At 48.0% G+C, this 25,000-nt stretch overlaps 1 protein-coding gene and 1 non-coding gene across 3 annotated transcripts in view; one reads left to right on the forward strand and one right to left on the reverse strand.

The window, feature by feature from the left end:
* LOC139549500 (rho guanine nucleotide exchange factor 17-like) overlaps positions 1–25,000 on the forward strand; it is a 118,813-nt gene that overhangs the window by 18,331 nt on the left and 75,482 nt on the right. The window lies entirely within an intron of this gene.
* On the reverse strand, positions 2,366–2,439 carry trnat-agu (transfer RNA threonine (anticodon AGU)). The gene has a single exon. It is a non-coding gene; the product is annotated as a tRNA-Thr (tRNA).

Raw genomic sequence — 25,000 nt, forward strand, 5'->3', positions numbered from 1 at the left:
CCACCACATTTCTGAACAATAAAAATGCCAAAATAAAATGGTAGTAAACCCAAAATGGCTTTGTAAATAAAAATATACCAGTGACTGAGTCTACGAGAGACTAGAGAAGGCCAGCCAACCCTGGGATACAAAGTGCAGTGGTGCGTAAGGGTTTTGCAGTTTAAAATAAATCTCAAAGTGCCATGGTAAAGGGTGTCAATTGATCTGAAACACTGAGCAGAAGCATTCATATATAAAATATCCCCATAGTCTAGTATAGGCATAAATGCAGCTGATACTATCCTCCTTCTAGCTTCAAAAGAAAATAAACAAAAATAATATTCCAACTTCAGCTTCAAATTGTTTTGTCAGTTGTTGAATATGTATATTATATACACTGCTCCAAAAAATAAAGGGAACACTTAAACAACACAATGTAACTCCAAGTCAATCACACTTCTGTGAAATCAAACTGTCCACTTAGGAAGCAACACTGATTGACAATAAATTTCACATGCTGTTGTGCAAATGGAATAGACAAAGGTGGAAATTATAGGCAATTAGCAAGACACCCCCAATAAAGGAGTGGTTCTGCAGGTGGTGACCACAGACCACTTCTCAGTTTCTATGCTTCCTGGCTGATGTTTTGGTCACTTTTGAATGCTGGCGGTGCTTTCACTCTAGTGGTAGCATGAGACGGAGTCTACAACCCACACAAGTGGCTCAGGTAGTGCAGCTCATCCAGGATGGCACATCAATGCGAGCTGTGGCAAGAAGGTTTGCTGTGTCTGTCAGCGTAGTGTCCAGAGCATGGAGGCGCTACCAGGACACAGGCCAGTACATCAGGAGATGTGGAGGAGGCCGTAGGAGGGCAACAACCCAGCAGCAGGACCGCTACCTCCGCCTTTGTGCAAGGAGGAGCAGGTGGAGCACTGCCAGAGCCCTGCAAAATGACCTCCAGCAGGCCACAAATGTGCATGTGTCTGCTCAAACGGTCAGAAACAGACTCCATGAGGGTGGTATGAGGGCCCGACGTCCACAGGTGGGGATTGTGCTTACAGCCCAACACCGTGCAGGACGTTTGGCATTTGCCAGAGAACACCAAGATTGGCAAATTCGCCACTGGCGCCCTGTGCTCTTCACAGATGAAAGCAGGTTCACACTGAGCACATGAGCACATGTGACAGACGTGACAGAGTCTGGAGATGCCGTGGAGAACGTTCTGCTGCCTGCAACATCCTCCAGCATGACCGGTTTGGCGGTGGGTCAGTCATGGTGTGGGGTGGCATTTCTTTGGGGGGCAGCACAGCCCTCCATGTGCTCGCCAGAGGTAGCCTGACTGCCATTAGGTACCGAGATGAGATCCTCAGACCCCTTGTGAGACCATATGCTGGTGCGGTTGGCCCTGGGTTCCTCCTAATGCAAGACAATGCTAGACCTCATGTGGCTGGAGTGTGTCAGCAGTTCCTGCAAGAGGAAGGCATTGATGCTATGGACTGGCCCGCCCGTTCCCCAGACCTGAATCCAATTGAGCACATCTGGGACATCATGTCTCGCTCCATCCACCAACGCTACGTTGCACCACAGACTGTCCAGGAGTTGGCGGATGCTTTAGTCCAGGTTTGGGAGGAGATCCCTCAGGAGACCATCCGCCACCTCATCAGGAGCATGCCCAGGCGTTGTAGGGAGGTCACACAGGCACGTGGAGGCCACACACACTACTGAGCCTCATTTTGACTTGTTTTAAGGACATTACATCAAAGTTGGATCAGCCTGTAGTGTGGTTTTCCACTTTAATTTTGAGTGTGACTCCAAATCCAGACCTCCATGAGTTGATAAATTTGATTTCCATTGATCATTTGTGTGTGATTTTGTTGTCAGCACATTCAACTTTGTAAAGAAAAAAGTATTTAATAAAAATATTTCATTCATTCAGATCTAGGATGTGTTATTTTAGTGTTCCCTTTATTTTTTTGAGCAGTGTGTATATATATATATATATATATATATATATATATATATAAATAAAAAATTTAACAGACATATTGTTAACGTTATAGGTGTTTAATAAAGTAGTGATATTGATCTAAAAAAAATGAACAACAGAAAATCATTAACATATGCCTTATATGGTCTATTAATCAATTTTAAATGAAAGTGTTACCAGATTGTGTTATGATGAAAGGTAAGACAGTTCCACCAAGTTCATATGGTAGGTTATTTATACGTTTCCAGTCCAGACTCAATGGGCATGTCATTAATTGAAAGGACCATTGAACAGCAGGAAATAGCCCAGTTTGTGCCTTAACCTTTTAGGCTACCCTTTGAAGGTGGAATGTGATCTGTTCTCAAGCCATTGGTGAAACCACATGCTGTCAACGGCAAAAGGCACTGCTGAGATTTGAACTCAGGATCTCCTGTTTACTAGACAGGCGCTTTAACCAACTAAGCCACAGCACCAGGTGATTTCTCTAGCTGCATTGGAGTGTTTTGTTTTAATCGTTCAGAGGTCAAATTGACGGGTGACTCAGTTGTTTGTAATGCAGTCTCCGGATTTCAGCATACTCCTCCTAAACAGGATATTCAAAGTGGAGAGGTGGGAATTGAAGTCTTTGAGCCCTTCTTTTACAGACTTAGTTTAGTTTTGTCAGTATTGAGGATAAGCTTCAATTGACACAAGGTATGTTGAACAGTATAAAAAGCAGTCTGCAAGTTCTGGGAAGCTTTTGTGAGAGACGAGGCACAACAATAAATAACAGTATCATTAGCATAAAAGTGAAGTTGCAAATTTTTGTCTAAATTATTTATATAAATAATGAATGAGAGGGGACCAAGTATAGAGCCCTGAATAGTCAGATTAGTATAATAGTTTGATTTAAAAGTTATTGTGAATAGTCAGATTAATATAATAGTTTGATTAAAACATTTACATGCTGTGCAAGAAGAAGAATTCTCTAATAATCTTGTTTACATGGACACATCTGAAATCAGGCTACCTGATGGCATTTTGATAAATATATTTAATATATATTTTGATTGACGATTTATTTTATATTTTTCAATTATCAAAATGCCAGTTCCAATCATACGTCTGTAATGTACTCTTACAGCAGGTGGAATGTGTGTGTGTGTGTGTGTGTGTGTGTGTGTGTGTGTGTGTGTGTGTGTGTGTGTGTGTGTGTGTGTGTGTGTGTGTGTGTGTGTGTGTGTGTGTGTGTGTGTGTTCTTTAGTAACTCACACACAGTGAATAGATGTTCTGAGTGATCGGCTCACAGGCCTGCTACCTACTCCTCTCCTCAAACACAAAGACATGAGTGTGTGTGTTCCACTACTGCATAGCTCAGAGCGTGGCCGTGTTGACACACACACATACACACACACACACACACACACACACACACACACACACACACACACACACACACACACACACACACACACACACACACACACAAACAAACAACAAGTTCTGGACCCAACTGGTTCTGTGGGTGGACTTGAGCAGCTCTGTCCCGTTTTCTCCAATCCCTCTTTCCCTCCATGGCTTCTGTTGGCTCTTGTTCCTGCTATGATTCCCGTGTCCAGGAGAAAAGCAGGCCATGTCAGAATTGCTGCTGGGCTCTCGGAGCAGGCCTCGGGGTCAGGATGAGGAGGAGAGGAGATGGAGGAAGGGCCCAGAGCAACTGTTCAGGTTTGAAATGTGTGTGTGTGTGTGTGTGTGTGTGTCTCTCACCCTCACAACCTGCCATTACATCACTCACAACATGTGGATGACATCATCTGAAAGCACTTTGCCTGTTTTGGTACCATGTAGTGTTTTTTGTGTTTGTGTTTGGGGTCAGGGTCAGGGTGTTGTGATTGTGGGTGTTTGTGTGGCTGGCTGTGTAGCAGTGATTGTGTCGTTCAGTGTGTCTGTCTGGTGCCAACCTCAGTGTTTGGATTAAAAAGGAAAGCAGGACTTGTCAGAACATTAGAACATTCTTCTATGATGATCCTGGAATAGACTGACCTAATCTCAACACGGCGGTGCATTTCAGCCTGTGACTATTTCTAAAGCTGTGTGTGTGTGTGTGTGTGTGTGTGTGTGTGTGTGTGTGTGTGTGTGTGTGTGTGTGTGTGTGTGTGTGTGTGTGTGTGTGTGTGTGTGTGTGTGTGTGTGTGTTGGCCAGAAACCCTGTGGGGCCAAACTAAAGAATGTTTGGGAACGGAGGGGGCATCCTCGGTACAACCCCCATCTCTATCCTTAGAGGGGTATCCAGAGGTACACACACACACACACACAGACACAGACCCATCCCTGGCCAGACTGGCTGTCTTTGGGTGAGACAGAGTTCAGTGCGTCAGATGAGGTCTGAGGAAACATAATGATGTGTTTTCTCTCTTCTGTCCCAGTCCTTTCACGCTTTCTCTCTAGGCTCTCTTCTCCCTCCCTCCCTCCCTCCCTCCCTCCCTCCATGTGATTCTGGTTTCTCTCTAGCCTCTCTTCTCCCTCCCTCCCCCTCTCTCCATGTGATTCTGGTTTCTCTCTAGCCTCTCTTCTCCTCCCTCCCCCTCTCTCCATGTGATTCTGCTTTCTCTCTAGGCTCTCTTCTCCCTCCCTCCCCCTCTCTCCATGTGATTCTGGTTTCTCTCTAGCCTCTCTTCTCCCTCCCTCCCCCTCTCTCCATGTGATTCTGGTTTCTCTCTAGCCTCTCTTCTCCCTCCCTCCCCCTCTCTCCATGTGATTCTGGTTTCTCTCTAGCCTCTCTTCTCCCTCCCTCCCCCTCTCTCCATGTGATTCTGGTTTCTCTCTAGCCTCTCTTCTCCCCCCTCCCCCTCTCTCCATGTGATTCTGCTTTCTCTCTAGCCTCTCTTCTCCCTCCCTCCCCCTCTCTCCATGTGATTCTGGTTTCTCTCTAGCCTCTCTTCTCCCTCCCTCCCCCTCTCTCCATGTGATTCTGGTTTCTCTCTAGCCTCTCTTCTCCCTCCCTCCCCCTCTCTCCATGTGATTCTGGTTTCTCTCTAGCCTCTCTTCTCCCTCCCTCCCCCTCTCTCCATGTGATTCTGGTTTCTCTCTAGCCTCTCTTCTCCCTCCCTCCCCCTCTCTCCATGTGATTCTGGTTTCTCTCTAGCCTCTCTTCTCCCTCCCTCCCCCTCTCTCCATGTGATTCTGGTTTCTCTCTAGCCTCTCTTCTCCCTCCCTCCCCCTCTCTCCATGTGATTCTGGTTTCTCTCTAGCCTCTCTTCTCCCCCCTCCCCCTCTCTCCATGTGATTCTGGTTTCTCTCTAGCCTCTCTTCTCCCTCCCTCCCCCTCTCTCCATGTGATTCTGGTTTCTCTCTAGGCTCTCTTCTCCCTCCCTCCCCCTCTCTCCATGTGATTCTGGTTTCTCTCTAGCCTCTCTTCTCCCCCCTCCCCCTCTCTCCATGTGATTCTGGTTTCTCTCTAGGCTCTCTTCTCCCCCCTCCCCCTCTCTCCATGTGATTCTGGTTTCTCTCTAGCCTCTCTTCTCCCCCCTCCCCCTCTCTCCATGTGATTCTGCTTTCTCTCTAGCCTCTCTTCTCCCCCCTCCCCCTCTCTCCATGTGATTCTGGTTTCTCTCTAGCCTCTCTTCTCCCCCCTCCCCCTCTCTCCATGTGATTCTGCTTTCTCTCTAGCCTCTCTTCTCCCCCCTCCCCCTCTCTCCATGTGATTCTGCTTTCTCTCTAGCCTCTCTTCTCCCCCCTCCCCCTCTCTCCATGTGATTCTGGTTTCTCTCTAGCCTCTCTTCTCCCCCCTCCCCCTCTCTCCATGTGATTCTGCTTTCTCTCTAGCCTCTCTTCTCCCCCCTCCCCCTCTCTCCATGTGATTCTGCTTTCTCTCTAGCCTCTCTTCTCCCTCCCTCCCCCTCTCTCCATGTGATTCTGCTTTCTCTCTAGCCTCTCTTCTCCCTCCCTCCCCCTCTCTCCATGTGATTCTGCTTTCTCTCTAGCCTCTCTTCTCCCTCCCTCCCCCTCTCTCCATGTGATTCTGCTTTCTCTCTAGCCTCTCTTCTCCCTCCCTCCCCCTCTCTCCATGTGATTCTGCTTTCTCTCTAGCCTCTCTTCTCCCCCCTCCCCCTCTCTCCATGTGATTCTGCTTTCTCTCTAGGCTCTCAACTCCCCCTCCATGTGTTTCTGTTTTTTTCCCCACCAAATTGATGGGGATACGGAAGAGGCTTTGGTTAATGACTGGGATCTTAGTCCTCTGATCTCTCACACACACACACACACACACACACACACACACACACACACACACACACACACACACACACACACACACACACACACACACACACACACACACACACACACACACACACACACACACACACACACACACACATTTAGCCTCTTGAAATTACAGGCTTTCTCTGTCATACACACTCAGTTGCTGACCCGTTATCTCAGGTCTCTGTAGCACACCTGTCTTCTTCTCCTTCTATTAGTCTGTCTGGTCAGGTTGGAATGAGCAAAAAGAGGGAAGACAGCAGGTTGTCTGTCTGTCTGTCTGTCTGTCCAGAATCAGTGATAAGAGGGAAGACACCAGGTAACACTGACCCGAGGTCACCTGAGCCCTACACATACTACACACCAAGAGTTTCATCCATCCATCACTTTCATCCATCCATCCATCACTTTCATCCATCCATCCATCACTTTCATCCATCCATCCATCACTTTCATCCATCCATCCATCACTTTCATCCATCCATCCATCACTTTCATCCATCCATCCATCACTTTCATCCATCCATCCATCACTTTCACCCATCCATCCATCACTTTCATCCATCCATCCATAACTTTCATCCATCCATCCATCACTTTCATCCATCCATCCATAACTTTCACCCATCCATCCATAACTTTCACCCATCCATCCATAACTTTCACCCATCCATCCATAACTTTCACCCATCAGGCTCTGTGGAACATTCACCGGCCAAATCATAATAGCCATAATGATCGCCACGGTAATGATGGTAGTTAATAATGATAACCATAGTTTATGTGAGGATCTGAGGTGTGTGTGTGTGTGTGTGTGTGTGTGTGTGTGTGTGTGTGTGTGTGTGTGTGTGTGTGTGTGTGTGTGTGTGTGTGTGTGTGTGTGTTGGAAGAACCTCTGATTTCTTCAACCCTTTTACATAGCCCTCATCATTATTAAATTTAACTAGGCAAGTCAGTTAAGAACAAATTCTTATTTACCAAAAGGACTCCTGCAGGGATGGGGGCTGGGATTAAAAATACAAATCAATTAAATAAAAATGTAGGACAAAGCACACATCTCGACTAAAGAGAAACCAAAGACGACAACATAGCATGGCAGCAACAAATGACAACACAGCATGTTAGCATCACAACATGTTAGCATCACAAAACATTGTTGGGCACAGACAACAGCGCAAAAAGCAAGAAGGTAGAGACAACAATACACCACGCAAAGCAGCCACAACTGTCAGTAAGAGTGTCCGTGATGGAGTATTTGAATGAAGAGATTGAGATAAAACTGTCCAGTTTGAGTGTTTGTTGCAGCTCGTTCCAGTCGCTAGCTGCAGCGAACTGAAAAGAGGAGCGACCCAGGGATGTGTGTGATTTGGGGACCTTTTACAGAATGTGACTGGCAGAACGGGTGTTGTATGTGGAGGATGAGGGCTGCAGTAGATATCTCAGATAGGGGGGAGTGATGTGTCCTATAAGGAGCATTGGTGGCAAATCTTATGGCCGAATGGTAAAGCACATCGAGCTGCTCAAGAGCACCCTTACCTGCCGATCTATAAATGACGTCTCTGTAATCTAGCATGGGTAGGATTGTCATCTGAATCAGGGTTAGTTTGGCAGCTGGGGTGAAAGAGGAGCGATTACGATAGTGGAAACCAAGTTTAGATTTAACTTTAGCCTGCAGCTTTGGTATGTGCTGTGAGAAGGACAGTGTACCATCTACTTGAATGAGGTGATGACCTCAAGCTCTAAACCCTCAGAGGTAGTAATCACAGCTGTGGGGAGAGGGGCATTCTTCTCACTAAATCACATGACTTTTGTTTTGGAGGTGTTCAGAACAAGGTTAAGGGCAGGGAAAGCTTGTTGGACTCTAAGAAAGCTTTGTTGTAGAGTGTTTAACACTGTATCATCGCCATATAAATGGATGAGAGAGCTTCCTACTGCTTGAGCTATGTTGTTAATGTAAATTGAGAAGAGCGTGCGGCCTAGGATCGAGCCTTGGGGTACTCCCTTGGTGACATGCAGTGGCTGAGACAGCAGACTTCATACACTGCACTCTTTGAGAGAGGTAGTTAGCAAACCAGGCCAAAGACCCCTCAGAGACGCCAATACTCCTTAGCGGGCCCACAAGAACGGAATGGTCCACCGTATCAAAAGCTTTGGCCAAGTCAATAAAAATAGCAGCACAACATTGCTTAGAATCAAGGGCAATGGTGACATCATTGAGGACCTTTAATGTAATGATCATGCATTGATCTGATGGGTTGTGGATAAATGGTTTTGTGATGCTTCACACTGCTTCAGGTTATTGGGTTCATTCATGCACTGTTGTTTTTCAAGGGGGGGTATTTCTTGTACTCGGGCCAAAAATATGTGCTTTTTAGCTGTGTTTTTAGCTATAGTTATGACTGCTATCTTCAACACACGTAATAATTCAGCTATTAATATCCATCAACATCCCTGAGAGCCAGTTTAGTGCAGCTGTGTTTCTCACTAATTCCTGAATGAGGCCTAAGTAGACACAAACATTATGATAAGGGTATGTCAGCCCCACTAAAATAGATTGATCTGTGTTTTTACCCAAGCAGTAACCTTGGAGGGACAAATCATTTCTCCAGCTCTGGGTGGAGTATGCTAGAATCAAGACAAATATAATGTTGTTTTCCCTTTCATTTTGTTTTCGATTTAAAGTTTTATCTAAAGCTTCTCTCACACTCTCCTTTACCTCCCTCCCTCCCTCTCTCTCTCTCTCTCTCTCTCCCTCTCTCTCTCCTTTACCTCCCTCTCTCTCTCCTTTACCTCGCTCTCTCTCTCTCTCTCCCCTTTACCTACCTACCTCTCTCTCGCTCGCTTGCTCCTCTTTACCTACCTACCTCTCTCTCGCTCGCTTGCTCCTCTTTACCTCTCTCTCGCTCCTCTTTACCTCCCTCTCTAATCTCTTCTTTACCTCTCTCTCTCTATCTCCCTCCCCCTCTCTCTCCTCTTTACCTCCCTCCCTCTCTCTCTCCTCTTTACCCCCCCTCCCTCTATCCCCTTTACTTCTCTCCCCCTCTCCTTTTTATCTCCCTCCCTCTATCCCCTTTACTTCTCTCCCTCTCTCCTTTTTATCTCCCTCCCTCTCTCCCCTTTACTTCACTCTCTCTCTCCTCTTTACCTCCCTCTCTCTCTCCCCTTTACTTCACTCTCTCTCTCCTCTTTACCTCCCTCCCTCTCTCTCTCTTCTTTATCTCCCTCCCTCTCTCCTCTTTACCTCCCTCTCTCTCTCCCCTTTACTTCTCTCCCTCCCTCTCCTTTACTTCCCTCTCTCCATCTCTCTTTCTTCCCCTTTGCTCCTGCTCTTTAGTGTTCTGTCATCCCTAATAGGAGAGTGGAGTCAGCTGTAATAACACAACATTTTGAAAACAGATTTTTGATTTGATTTTTTTCTCCCCCACACAGCTATATGTGTCTATTGCAGTTTAAAGGGGTGTTGTGTATCTGGTGTGGATTAGGACGAAGTTGCCCAAGGACACTGATCTAAGGTCAGTCTGGCCTTGCCTCGCCTAGGTATATTATAGGATTTGAGGAGGGTAAGCTGATCTTATATCTGTGTCTACTCTGTCTGGTGTCCCTCCCCGATGCTTACAGTAGGAACCATAATTAGCTTTTCAAGTACTCTAGTGAAAAGGCAGGGCAGGAAGTGGGTGGGAGGAATCATTAGACCGTCACGCAGTGCCTTTTTAAGTACCTCTGACATCCCCCTTCTGTTGCCATGGGCTGCAGGTTGCTGTTGGCAGTTAGTCACCCAGCCGTGTGTGAGATGTCTTTCTCTCCGGTTGGAATGTGTTGACATCAGAGGAGGGAATGTGAGAGTTTGGAATATCAGGACAATTAAACAAAACCAGACAGATTCCTCTCCTCTCCCCTCCCCTCTCCTCCTCTTCTCTTCTCCCCTCTCCTCCTCTTCTCCCCTCCCCTCCCCTCCTCTTCTCCTCTCCCCTCCCCTCTCCTCCTCTTCTCCTCTCCCCTCCCCTCTCCTCCTCTTCTCCTCTACACCCTCTCCTCCTCTTCTCTTCTCCCCTCCCCTCTCCTCCTCTTCTCCTCTCCCCTCCCCTCTCCTCTCTTCTCCTTTCTGTGTTCTCTGCTTTTTCTCCTCTTCTTCCCCAACTCTCCTCCTCCTGCTAAATCTGCTCTTTCATCATTGTAGTCTCTCCTTTTAACTCGACTTTTTACTTCATCCCTCCTGTCTCACCGTCTTTCTTCTCCTCATCCCACCTAAGCCCTGTCTTCCCTTTTCTTTGTGGCCCTGTCTCCTCTATTTTCTCTCTCTCCCCTTTATGTCTTGTCTCTGTGTCTCTCTGTCTCTCTGTGTCTCTGTCTTGTCTCTGTGTCTCTGTCTTGTCTCTGTGTCTCTGTCTTGTCTCTGTGTCTCTGTGTCTCTGTGTCTCTGTGTGTCTCTGTGTGTCTCTGTCTTGTCTCTGTGTCTCTGTCTTGTCTCTGTGTCTCTCTGTCTCTCTTTGTGTCTCTGTCTTGTCTCAGTGTCTCTGTCTTGTCTCTGTGTGTCTCTGTGTGTCTCTGTCTTGTCTCTGTGTCTTTGTGTGTCTCTCTGTCTTTCTCTGTGTCTCTGTCTTGTCTCTGTGTGTCTCTGTGTCTCTGTGTGTCTCTGTGTGTCTCTCTGTGTTTCTGTCTTGTCTCTGTGTTTCTGTGTGTCTCTCTGTGTCTCTGTCTTGTCTCTGTGTCTCTGTCTTGTCTCTGTCTTGTCTCTGTGTGTCTCTGTGTGTCTCTGTCTTGTCTCTGTCTTGTCTCTGTGTGTCTCTGTGTGTCTCTGTCTTGTCTCTGTGTTTCTGTGTGTCTCTCTGTGTCTCTGTGTGTATGTGTATTTGTATCCTCCCTCTCTCCCACTCAGCTCACATCTGGTCCTCATTGACAGACTTTGCAGCCTGCACCCATAAAAGACTAGGAGACTGATCCCAACACACACACACACACACACACACACACACACACACACACACACACACACACACACACACACTCACACTCACACTCACACTCACACTCACACTCACACTCACACTCTCTCTGTCTCTCTCTCTGTCTGTCGAGCTGTGGTTTCCAACCAGTCGATCGACTGGTCTTTCTCAAAGCCATTCCTAGTCGATAACCAAACATTTCTGTAAAAAAAACTATGATGAAGCCGGTTTGTGCTGTTGACTGTTGGTGCACTTGATTCAGCAAGCCTAACACCGGGAAGGCAAAGTGTTCCCATGTTGAAGGTAGAACTCCACCTACCCAGCGGGACCAGAGAGCAAATCAAGTGCACCTATAGGCCTACCTCTGGCCAATCAGATAGCTCAGATCACCGTGTCTGCACAGTTTCCTCGCATCATGGACAATAGAAAGAAGCTTTGAAAACACAGCAAAGTTGATCATGTGAGATTTCAAAAGGAATACAGCAAAGAGCTGCTGTTTTCATGAGAACGTTCATGTTGTTAATCACTGCTGTCAACACTTTGTTCATCACTTTTATCAGCCATAAAATGCTTGTTTCGATAAGCTTGCGTTGTTATAATTAGAGGCTTGTCTTTTTTAATGTCAAGGGATATTTCACTTTCTCTGGTCGCAGGAGTAACAACATGAATTGGTGCGTGAGGAAGAAAAGGAAGGCAGTGCGACTTGAGTTTCACAATCAGCTGGAAGACTGTCCCCTTTTCTCAGCGGCGGGAGAGAGAGAGAGGAGGGACGGTGAGTCGGGTGAGAGGAGAGGGAGAGAGGAGGGGCGGTGAGAGGAGAGGGAGAGAGGAGGGACGGTGAGTCGGGTGAGAGGAGAGAGAGAGAGGAGGGACGGTGAGAGGAGAGGGAGAGAGAGGAGGGACGGTGAGTCGGGTGAGAGGAGAGAGAGAGAGGAGGGACGGTGAGAGGAGAGGGAGAGAGAGGAGGGACGGTGAGTCGGGTGAGGAGAGAGAGAGAGGAGGGACGGTGAGTCGGGTGAGAGGAGAGAGAGAGAGGAGGGACGGTGAGTCGGGTGAGAGGAGAGAGAGAGAGAGAGAGGAGGGACGGTGAGAGGGAGAGAGAGGAGGGACGGTGAGTCGAGTGAGAGGAGAGAGAGAGAGAGAGGAGGGACGGTGAGAGGGAGAGAGAGGAGGGACGGTGAGTCGGGTGAGAGGAGAGAGAGAGAGGAGGGACGGTGAGAGGGAGAGAGAGGAGGGACGGTGAGAGGGAGAGAGAGGAGGGACGGTGAGAGGGAGAGGGAGAGAGAGGAGGGACGGTGAGTCGGGTGAGAGGAGAGAGAGAGAGAGAGGAGGGACGGTGAGAGGGAGAGAGAGGAGGGACGGTGAGTCGGGTGAGAGGAGAGAGAGAGAGAGAGGAGGGACGGTGAGAGGGAGAGAGAGGAGGGACGGTGACTCGGGTGAGAGGAGAGAGAGAGAGGAGGGACGGTGAGAGGGAGAGAGAGGAGGGACGGTGAGTCGGGTGAGAGGAGAGAGAGAGAGAGGAGGGACGGTGAGAGGAGAGGGAGAGAGAGGAGGGACGGTGAGAGGGAGAGAGAGGAGGGACGGTGAGTCGGGTGAGAGGAGAGAGAGAGAGGAGGGACGGTGAGAGGGAGAGAGAGGAGGGACGGTGAGTCGGGTGAGAGGAGAGAGAGAGAGAGGAGGGACGGTGAGAGGAGAGGGAGAGAGAGGAGGGACGGTGAGTCGGGTGAGAGGAGAGAGAGAGAGGAGGGACGGTGAGAGGGAGAGAGAGGAGGGACGGTGAGTCGGGTGAGAGGAGAGAGAGAGAGGAGGGACGGTGAGAGGAGAGGGAGAGAGAGGAGGGACGGTGAGAGGGAGAGAAAGGAGGGACGGTGAGTCGGGTGAGAGGAGAGAGAGAGAGGAGGGACGGTGAGTCGGGTGAGAGGAGAGAGAAGGGACGGTGAGTCGGGTGAGAGACAGCCTCCTTGTTGCTCCCTCCCTCCCCTCAGACAGGTGAGAGGCAGCCTCCCCGCTGCTCCCTCCCTCCCATCAGACAGGTGAGAGGCAGCCTCCCCGCTGCTCCCTCCCTCCCATCAGACAGGTGAGAGGCAGCCTCCCCGCTGCTCTCTCCCTCCCCTCAGACAGGTGAGAGGCAGCCTCCCCGCTGCTCCCTCCCTCCCCTCAGACAGGTGAGAGCCTCCCCGCTGCTCCCTCCCTCCCGTCAGACAGGTGAGAGGCAGCCTCCCCGCTGCTCTCTCCCTCCCCTCAGACAGGTGAGAGGCAGCCTCCCCACTGCCCTCTCCCTCCCTTCAGACAGGTGAGAGGCAGCCTCCCCGCTGCTCCCTCCCTCCCCTCAGACAGGTGAGAGGCAGCCTCCCCGCTGCTCTCTCCCTCCCCTCAGACAGGTGAGAGGCAGCCTCCCCACTGCCCTCTCCCTCCCCTCAGACAGGTGAGAGGCAGCCTCCCCGCTGCTCCCTCCCTCCCCTCAGACAGGTGAGAGCCTCCCCGCTGCTCCCTCCCTCCCGTCAGACAGGTGAGAGGCAGCCTCCCCGCTGCTCTCTCCCTCCCCTCAGACAGGTGAGAGGCAGCCTCCCCACTGCCCTCTCCCTCCCTTCAGACAGGTGAGAGGCAGCCTCCCCGCTGCTCCCTCCCTCCCGTCAGACAGGTGAGAGGCATCCTCACCGCTGCTCCCTCCCTCCCGTCAGACAGGTGAGAGGCATTCTCACCGCTGCTCCCTCCCTCCCGTCAGACAGGTGAGAGGCATCCTCCCCGCTGCTCTCTCCCTCCCCTCAGACTGACCATCAGTCCAGCCAAAAAAAAGCTAATTATTATGTTCACTCAGCTGTGCCTCACAAGTAAAACAGCACATGACCCAAAAATGTTTTTTTATTTATTTTTTAAACCTCATTAGCAGGGCAATTGAAGCGTAGCCAATATGTGGTGATAATGTATAGGGCCTATAGCCTACTGCACAGACCTGTTGCACAGTGATAATATATAGGGCCTATAGCCTACTGCACAGACCTGTTGCACAGTGATAATATATAGGGCCTATAGCCTACTGCACAGACCTGTTGCACAGTGATCATGTATAGGGCCTATAGCCTACTGCACAGACCTGTTGCACAGTGATAATGTATAGGGCCTATAGCCTACTGCACAGACCTGTTGCACAGTGATAATGTATAGGGCCTATAGCCTACTGCACAGACCTGTTGCACAGTGATCATGTATAGGGCCTATAGCCTACTGCACAGACCTGTTGCACAGTGATAATGTATAGGGCCTATAGCCTACTGCACATACCTGTTGCACAGTGATACTGTATAGGGCCTATAGCCTACTGCACATACCTGTTGCACAGTGATAATGTATAGGGCCTATAGCCTACTGCACAGACCTGTTGCACAGTGATAATGTATAGGGCCTATAGCCTACTGCACAGACTTGTTGCACAGTGATAATGTATAGGGCCTATAGCCTACTGCACAGACTTGTTGCACAGTGATAATGTATAGGGCCTATAGCCTACTGCACAGACTTGTTGCACAGTGATAATGTATAGGGCCTATAGCCTACTGCACAGACCTGTTGCACAGTGATAATGTATAGGGCCTATAGCCTACTGCACAGACTTGTTGCACAGTGATAATGTATAGGGCCTATAGCCTACTGCACAGACCTGTTGCACAGTGATAATGTATAGGGCCTATAGCCTACTGCACAGACCTGTTGCACAGTGATAATGTATAGGGCCTATAGCCTACTGCACAGACTTGTTGCACAGTGATAATGTATAGGGCCTATAGCCTACTGCACAGACCTGTTGCACAGTGATAATGTATAGGGCCTATAGCCTACTGCACAGACCTGTTGCACAGTGATAATGTATAGGGCCTATAGCCTACTGCACAGACCTGTTGCACAGTGATAATGTATAGGCCCTTAGCCTACTGCACAGACCTGTTGCACAGTGATAATGTATAGGGCCTATAGCCTACTGCACAGACCTGTTGCACAGTGATAATGTATAGGGCCTATAGCCTACTGCACAGACTTGTTGCACAGTGATAATGTATAGGGCCTATAGCCTACTGCACATACCTGTTGCACAGTGATAATGTATAGGGCCTATAGCCTACTGCACAGACCTGTTGCACAGTGATAATGTATAGGGCCTATAGCCTACTGCACAGACTTGTTGCACAGTGATAATGTATAGGGCCTATAGCCTACTGCACAGACCTGTTGCACAGTGATAATGTATAGGGCCTTAGCCTACTGCACAGACCTGTTGCACAGTGATAATGTATAGGGCCTATAGCCTACTGCACAGACCTGTTGCACAGTGATAATGTATAGGGCCTATAGCCTACTGCACAGACCTGTTGCACAGTGATAATGTATAGGGCCTATAGCCTACTGCACAGACCTGTTGCACAGTGATCATGTATAGGGCCTATAGCCTACTGCACAGACCCCAATGTTACAGAACTGGTGCATAGGCTTAATGTTTTTTAAGTCGTGTTTAAAATAATATCTGAGCGGTAGATCTCTGCTTGCATTTTGACTCAAAGTGATCTTGACTAAGAAAAGATTGGTGACCATTGGTATAGAGGGTAGACCGAAATATATATATATATACCCCCCCCCTGTTCCCCCTTGAGGAACAATAAGACTCAGCAAACCTCCTTAAATCACACACTCACTGGTTCACACAACCCCAGTCTAGAGGCTGTTATAAATACAGACAGCAACACTATGACATTACTCAGAAAAAGAGGACAAGGAAAGTTATTGTGAAAATAGACTTCCTGGAATGTGTGTGAGACTGAGGTTTTTGTTATTCCTCCTCTTTGAAACGTCGAGGTAGAAGGGATATAGGAGGTAGAAGGGATATAGGAGGTAGAAGGGATATAGGAGGTAGAAGGGATATAGGAGGTAGAAGGGATATAGGAGGTAGAAGGGATATAGGAGGGAGAAATAGACTGATGTCATGATGTTCCCTTGACCTCTTAGAAGTTTATTATTGAAATATGGTGCCTGTGTGATGAAGGGGAGAGGGGGGAGGAGGGAGAGGGGGGAGGGGGAGAGGGAGGGAGAGAAAGGGAGGGGGGAGGGGGGAGGGAGTGAGAGGGAGGGAGGGAGTGAGGGGAGGGAGGGGTGAGTGAGAGGGAGGGGGGGGGAGAGGGAGGGAGAGAAAGGGAGGGAGGGAGGGCGAAAGACGGAGGGAGGGAGTGGGAGAGGGGGAGGGAGGGAGGGAGGGAGGGAGGGAGGGAGGGAGGGAGGGAGGGAGGGGGAGAGAAAGGGGAGAGGGAGGGAGGGAGGGAGGGAGGGGGAGAGGCACAACATCTACAATGTATTGGTCTGTGATGACTCTCTGTTCTAGTATATACTGTATGGACTGGAGTCACCTGGTTATTCTTGTCTACACTACACACACACATGCACACGCACACACCATTTTCATATACACTCGTCTCTGTGTGTGTCTGTATGAGAGAAACAGTTCATTGGGGCTGGACATTGCCAGGGACCTCATGATACCATATTATCACGATACTTAGGTGACGATAAGATACATATTGAATTGCCAGGGACCTCATGATACCATATTATCACGATACTTAGGTGACGATAAGATACATATTGAATTGCCAGGGACCTCATGATACCATATTATCACGATACTTAGGTGACGATAAGATATGTTTTGCAACTCTACACTGCAGTTGTATTGCTCACCATACGTCTTCTGCAGAGAGATGAGAAAAGGAGTTCTGATCAGGGAAATAAAAGTGCTGAAAAAAAGTTGGCTCATTATTTTTAAAATGTTCTGAAAGAGCTGCAGAATCTGGACCCCTACAAATCAGCCGGGTTAGACAATCTGGACCCTCTCTTTCTAAAATTATCTGCCCAAAATTGTTGCAACCCCTATTACTAGCCTGTTCAACCTCTCTTTCGTATCGTCTGAGATTCCCAAAAATTGGAAAGCTGCCGCGGTCATCCCCCTCTTCAAAGAGGGTGACACTCTAGGCCCAAACTGTTACAGACCTATATCTATCCTACCCTGTCTTTCTAAGGTCTTCGAAAGCCAAGTTAACAAACAGATTATCGACCATTTCGAATCCCACCGTACCTTCTCCGCTATGCAATTTGGTTTCCGAGCTGGTCACGGGTGCACCTCAGCCACGGTCAAGGTCCTAAATGACATCATAACCACCATCGACAAGAGACATTACTGTGCAGCCGTATTCATCGACCTGGCTAAGGCTTTCAACTCTGTCAATCACCACATTCTTATTGGCAGACTCGACAGCCTTGGTTTTTCAAATGATTGCCTCGCCTGGTTTACCAACTACTTCTCTGATAGAGTTCAATGGGTCAAATCGGAGGGACTGTTGTCCGGACCCCTGGCAGTCTCTATGGGGGTGCCACAGGGTTCAATTCTAGGGCCGACTCTCTTCTCTGTATACATCAATGATGTTGCTCTTGCTGCTGGTGATTCTTTGATCCACCTCTACGCAGACGACACCATTCTGTATACCTCTGGCCCTTCTTTGGACACTGTGTTAACTAACCTCCAGACGAGCTTCAATGCCATACAACTCTCCTTCCGTGGCCTCCAACTGCTCTTAAACGCAAGTAAAACTAAATGCATGCTATTCAATCGATCACTGCCCGTACCTGCTCGCCCAACTAGCATCACTACTCTGGACGGCTCTGACTTAGATTATGTGTACAACTACAAATACCTAGGTGTCTGCTTAGACTGTAAACTCTCCTTCCAGACTCACATTAAGCATCTCCAATCCAAAATTAAATCTAGAATTGGCTTCCTATATCACACCAAAGCATCCTTCACTCATGCTGCAAAACATACCCTCGTAAAACTGACCATCCTACCGATCCTCGACTTCGGTGATGTCATCTATAAAATAGCCTCCAACACTCTACTCAACAAACTGGATGCAGTCTGTCACAGTGCCATCTGTTTTGTCACCAAAGCCCCATACGCTTCATACTCGTCGCCAAACCCACTGGCTACAGGTTATCTACAAGTCTCTGCTAGGGTAAAGCCCCGCCTTATCTCAGCTCACTGGTCACCATAGCAGCACCCACTCGTAGCACGCGCTCCAGCAGGTATATCTCATTGGTCACCCCCAAAGCCAATTCCTCCTTTGGTCGTCTTTCCTTCCAGTTCTCTGCTGCCAATGACTAGAACGAACTGCAAAAATCACTGAAGCTAGAGGGTCATATCTCCCTCACTAGCTTTAAGCACCAGCTGTCAGAGCAGCTCACAGATCACTGTAGCTGTACATAACCCATCTATAATTTAGCCCAAACAACTACCTCTTCCCCTACTGTATTTATTTATTTATTTTGCTCCTTTGCACCCCATTAGTTCTATCTCTACTTTGCACATTCTTCCACTGCAAATCTACCATTCCAGTGGTTTACTTGCTGTATTGTATTTACCTCGCCACCATGGCCTTTTTTTTGCCTTTACCTCCCTTATCTCACCTCATTTGCTCACATTGTATATAGACTTATTTTTCTACTGTATTATTGACTGTATGTTTTGTTTATTCCATGTGTAACTCTGTGTTGTTGTATGTGGCAAATTGCTATGCTTTATCTTGGCCAGGTCGCAGTTGCAAATGAGAACTTGTTCTCAACTAGCCTACCTGGTTATATAAAGGTGAAATAAGAAAAAAGAAGATTGAGAACAAGCTATATGATGAAAAATAACGGCATTTTGGGGCAGGTACAGCAGTCTGGCGCTTGCTAACCGTGCCCAGCAAAAAAAATTTTTTTTTTATTATAATTTTACAAATCGATACTTGGGAGTCAAATATCGTCCAAAATAATATTGCCATATGTGACTATTTTTTCCCCCCCTATCACTATTGTTAATACCTTCTATGACCTGCTAACCCTGACCAATCAAAGGGGAGTATTTTTACCACCCTAGAGATCAGGGCTCTGCCTGCTCAGTCTCACCTTTTGACCTCTCCCTCACAACTGTCTGACTTCACAGACGGCCCTGTTGGTATACCAATTCTTCATCCTGGCCTCTTCCCTCCTTCTTTTCTTCGAGTAATCACTCATCTAACATGTTGGAGGGGTGGTGGAGGGGTCAGAGTGTTGGACTGTGCTCTCTGGCCAGGTAAAGAGTAAGCCATCGTGTGTGTGTGTGTGTGTGTGTGTGTGTGTGTGTGTGTGTGTGTGTGTGTGTGTGTGTGTGTGTGTGTGTGTGTGTGTGTGTGTGTGTGTGTGTGTGTGTGTGTGTGTGTGTGTGTGTGTGTGTGTGTGTGTGTGTGTGTGTGTGTGTGTGTGTGTGTGTGTGTGTTGCTTGAAGCAGTGTTGTAATCAGGGCCAAGCTGTAGCCTGATTTTGAGGTCATGGGGTCAGTAGGAGCTCTAAGCTGCAGGCCAGAAAGCAATAGTCTCTCCAAAGATGGTGGATAAATGAAGATGTCACAGTTCCGGTCTGCTTAATAGGTGGCTCTCCCATAGGCAGCAATGCATTAGCAGCTCGGTCTGGTCTGTTTACTTCATTGACTGTTTATGAACCAGAAAAAGGATTGAGTGTATCTCTTCCATCTCTGCTCTCTTTTCTTCTCCCCTCTCCCATTCTTTCTCTCGGCTCTAACTCATACAGACAAAGCCTGCACTCTCTTTCTCCTCTTTCTACAGAGGTGTTTTTCATTTCAGTTGACTTCTGGGGGCTTAAGGATATTCTGCCTCTGTCTGGATGGGTTTCTCATGGGGGTAGTTGAACCAGGTGGGCGGGTATTGATGGGGGCTGATCTGGAGATATGGGTTTGTGGTCTTCCCCTGGTTACCATAGTGTGTGTGTGTGTGTGTGTGTGTGTATATATTCTCATGCTATAAATAGGGAGAGGAATGGTACAGGCCTGGGAATTCTGTCCTCTCCGGAAAAACAAACCTCTTTCTCTCTTTATTTCTTTATTTCTTTCTCCCCCATCCTTGTAGGAGCGTTTCATTCGCTGAAATAAAAGATCCCTGAAATTCTACATACACACAAAAAAACGTGTTTATTTAAAATGTTGTGAACAAATTTGTTTACATCCTTGTTTAGTGAGCATTCCTTATTTGCCAAGATAATCCATCCACCTGACAGGTGTAGCATATCTAGAAGCTGATTAAAACAGCATGATCATTACACAGGTGCACCTTGTGCTGGGGACAACGAAAGGCCACTCTAAAATGTGCAGCTTTGTCACACAGCACAATGCCACAGGGCGTGTGCAATTGGCATGCTGACTGCAGGAATGTCCACCAGAGCTGTTACCAGATAATTGAATGTTCATTCTCTACCATAAGCCGCCTCCAACGTTGTTTTAGAGAATTTTGCAGTACGTCCAACCGGCCTCCCAACCACAGACCACATGTATGGTGTTGTGTAGGCTAGCTGTTTGCTGATGTCAACGTTGTGAACAGAGTGCCCCATGGTGGCGGTGGGGTTATGGTATCAGCAGGCGTAAGCTACGGACAACGAACACAGTTGTATTTTATCGATGACAGTTTGAATGCACAGAGATGCCGTGACAAGATCCAGAGGTCCATTGTTGTGCCATTCATCCACTGCCATTACCTCATGTTTCAGCATGATAATGCACGGCCCCATGTCGCAAGGATCTGTACACAATTCCTGGAAGCTGAAAATGTTCAATTCCCATGGCTTGCATATGGCACCAGACATGTCACCCATTGAGCATGTGTGGGATGCTCTGGATCGAAATGTAGAACGTTTACGACAGCGGGTTCCATCTCCCGCCAATATCCAGCAACTTCGCACAGACATTGAAGAGGAGTGGGACAACATTCCACAGACCATAATCAACAGCCTGATCAACTCTGTGAAGGAGATGTGTCCCGCTGCATAAGGTAAATGGTGGTCACACCAAATACCGACTGGTTTTCTGATCCGTGCACCTACCTTTTTATTAAAGGTATCTGTGACCAACATAGCATATCTGTATTCCCAGTCATGTGAAATTAGGGCCTAATGAATTTATTTCAATTAACTGATTTCCTTCTATGAACTGTAACTCAGTGAAATCTTTGAAATCGTTGCATGTTGCGTTGTTTAAATTTGTTCAGTATATAGACTACATGACCAAAAGTATGTGGACACCTGCTCGTTGAATATCTACTTCCGGCGCCGAAAAGAGATGGCCGCCTCGCTTCGCGTTCCTTGGAAAATATGCAGTATTTTGTTTTTTTATGTGTTATTTCTTACATCGGTACCCCAGGTAATCTTAGGTTTCATTACATACAGTCGGGAGGAACTACTGAATATACGATTAACGTCAACTCATCATCGTTCCTACCAGGAATATGACTTTCCCGAAACGGATCCAGTGTTTTGCCTTCCACCCAATACAATGGATCTGATCCCAGCCGGCGACCCTGTGCGACGCCGAAAAAGGGGCAAACGAGGCGGTCTCGTGGTAAGGCTTCGGAGACGGGCACATCGCGCTCCACTCCCTAGCATACTACTCGCCAATGTCCAGTCTCTTGACAATAAGGTTGATGAAATCCGAGCACGGGTAGCATTCCAGAGAGACATCAGGGATTGCAACGTGCTCTGCTTCACGGAAACATGGCTAACTCAAGGGACGCTAACGGAGTCGGTGCAGCCAGCTGGTTTCTTCATGCATCGCGCCGACAGAAACAAACATATTTCCGGTAAGAAGAGGGGCGGGGGGGTATGCCTTATGATTAACGAGAAGTGGTGTGATCATCATAACAACACACAGGAACTCAAGTCATTCTGTTCACCTGATCTAGAACTCCTCACAATCAAATGTCGACCGCATTATCTACCAAGGGAATTCTCTTCAATCATAATCACAGCCGTATATATTCCCCCCCAAGCAGACACATCGATGGCCCTGAACGAACTTTATCTGACTCTTTGTAAACTGGAAACCACACACCCTGAGGCTGCATTCATCGTAGCTGGGGATTTTAACAAGGCTAATCTAAAAACAAAACTCCCTAAATTCTATCAGCATATCGATTGTGCTACCAGGGCTGGGAAAACCCTAGATCATTGTTATACTAATTTCCGCGACGCATATAAGGCCCTCCCCCGCCCCCCTTTCGGAAAAGCTGACCACGACTCCATTTTGTTGATTCCAGCCTACAAACAGAAACTCAAACAACAAGCTCCCGCGCTCAGGTCTGTTCAACGCTGGTCCGACCAATCTGAATCCACGCTTCAAGACTGCTTCGATCACGCGGATTGGAATATGTTCCGCATCGCGTCCAACAACAATATTGACGAATATGCTGATTCGGTGAGCGAGTTCATTAGGAAGTGCATTGACGATGTCGTACCCACAGCAACGATTAAAACATTCCCAAACCAGAAACCGTGGATTGACGGCAGCATTCGCGTGAAACTGAAAGCGCGAACCACTGCTTTTAACCAGGGCAAGGTGACCGGAAGCATGACCGAATACAAACAGTGTAGCTATTCTCTCCGCAAGGCAATCAAACAGGCTAAGTCCCAGTACAGAGACAAAATCGAGTCGCAATTCAACAGCTCAGACACAAGAGGTATGTGGCAGGGTCTACAGTCAATCACGGATTACAAAAAGAAAACCAGCCCCGTCGCGGACCAGGATGTCTTGCTCCCAGACAGGCTAAACAACTTTTTTGCCCGCTTTGAGGACAATACAGTGCCACTGACACGGCCCCCTACCAAAACCTGCGGGCTCTCCTTCACTGCAGCCGAGGTGAGTAAAACATTTAAACGTGTTAACCCTCGCAAGGCTGCAGGCCCAGACGGCATTCCCAGCCGCGTCCTCAGAGCATGCGCAGACCAGCTGGCTGGTGTGTTTACGGACATATTCAATCAATCCTTATCCCAGTCTGCTGTTCCCACATGCTTCAAGAGGGCCACCATTGTTCCTGTTCCCAAGAAAGCTAAGTTAACTGAGCTAAACGACTACCGCCCCGTAGCACTCACTTCCGTCATCATGAAGTGCTTTGAGAGACTAGTCAAGGACCATATCACCTCCACCCTACCGGACACCCTAGACCCACTCCAATTTGCTTACCGACCCAATAGGTCCACAGACGACGCAATCGCAACCACACTGCACACTGCCCTAACCCATCTGGACAAGAGGAATACCCATGTGAGAATGCTGTTCATCGATTACAGCTCAGCATTTAACACCATAGTACCCTCCAAACTCGTCATCAAGCTCGAGACCCTGGGTCTCGACCCCGCCCTGTGCAACTGGGTCCTGGACTTCCTGACGGGCCGCCCCCAGGTGGTGAGGGTAGGTAACAACATCTCCACCCCGCTGATCCTCAACACTGGGGCCCCACAAGGGTGCGTTCTGAGCCCTCTCCTGTACTCCCTGTTCACCCACGACTGCGTGGCCATGCACGCCTCCAACTCAATCATCAAGTTTGCGGATGACACTACAGTGGTAGGCTTGATTACCAACAACGACGAGACGGCCTACAGGGAGGAGGTGAGGGCCCTCGGAGTGTGGTGTCAGGAAAATAACCTCACACTCAACGTCAACAAAACAAAGGAGATGATTGTGGACTTCAGGAAACAGCAGAGGGAGCACCCCCCTATCCACATCGACGGGTCAGTAGTGGAGAAGGTGGAAAGTTTTAAGTTCCTCGGTGTACACATCACGGACAAACTGAATTGGTCCACCCACACAGACAGCGTTGTGAAGAAGGCGCAGCAGCGCCTCTTCAACCTCAGGAGGCTGAAGAAATTCGGCTTGTCACCAAAAGCACTCACAAACTTCTACAGATGCACAATCGAGAGCATCCTGTCGGGCTGTATCACCGCCTGGTACGGCAACTGCTCCGCCCACAACCGTAAGGCTCTCCAGAGGGTAGTGAGGTCTGCAGAACGCATCACCGGGGGCAAACTACCTGCCCTCCAGGACACCTACACCACCCGATGTCACAGGAAGGCCATAAAGATCATCAAGGACAACAACCACCCAAGCCACTGCCTGTTCACCCCGCTATCATCCAGAAGGCGAGGTCAGTACAGGTGCATCAAAGCAGGGACCGAGAGACTGAAAAACAGCTTCTATCTCAAGGCCATCAGACTGTTAAACAGCCACCACTAACATTTAGCGGCCGCTGCCAACATACTGACTCAACTCCAGCCACTTTAAAAATGGGAATTGATGGAAATTATGTAAAAATGTACCACTAGCCACTTTAAACAATGCCACTTAATATAATGTTTACATACCCTACATTACCCATCTCATATGTATATACTGTACTCTATATCATCTACTGCATCTTGCCATCTTTATGTAATACATGTACCACTAGCCACTTTAAACTATGCCACTTTATGTTTACATACCCTACAGTACTCATCTCATATGTATATACCGTACTCTATACCATCTACTGCATCTGCCATGCCGTTCTGTACCACCACTCATTCATATATCTTTATGTACATATTCTTTATCCCTTTACACTTGTGTGTGTGTGTAAGGTAGTAGTTGTGGAATTGTTAGGTTAGATTACTTGTTGGTTATTACTGCATTGTCGGAACTAGAAGCACAAGCATTTCGCTACACTCGCATTAACATCTGCTAACCATGTGTATGTGACTAATAATAAAATTTGATTTGATTTGATTTGATTTGAATATCTCATTCCAAAATCATGGGAATTAATATGGAATTGGTGCCCACTTCACTGCTAAAATGTCGTTGTATGCTGTGGCGGTAAGATTTCCATTCACTGGAACTAAGGGGCCAAGCCCAAACCATGAAAAACAGCCCCAGACCATTATTCCTCCTCCACCAAACTTTACAGTTGGCACTATGCA

This window comes from Salvelinus alpinus, chromosome 22, assembly GCF_045679555.1.
Source record: "Salvelinus alpinus chromosome 22, SLU_Salpinus.1, whole genome shotgun sequence".
Taxonomy (NCBI): Eukaryota; Metazoa; Chordata; class Actinopteri; order Salmoniformes; family Salmonidae; genus Salvelinus; species Salvelinus alpinus.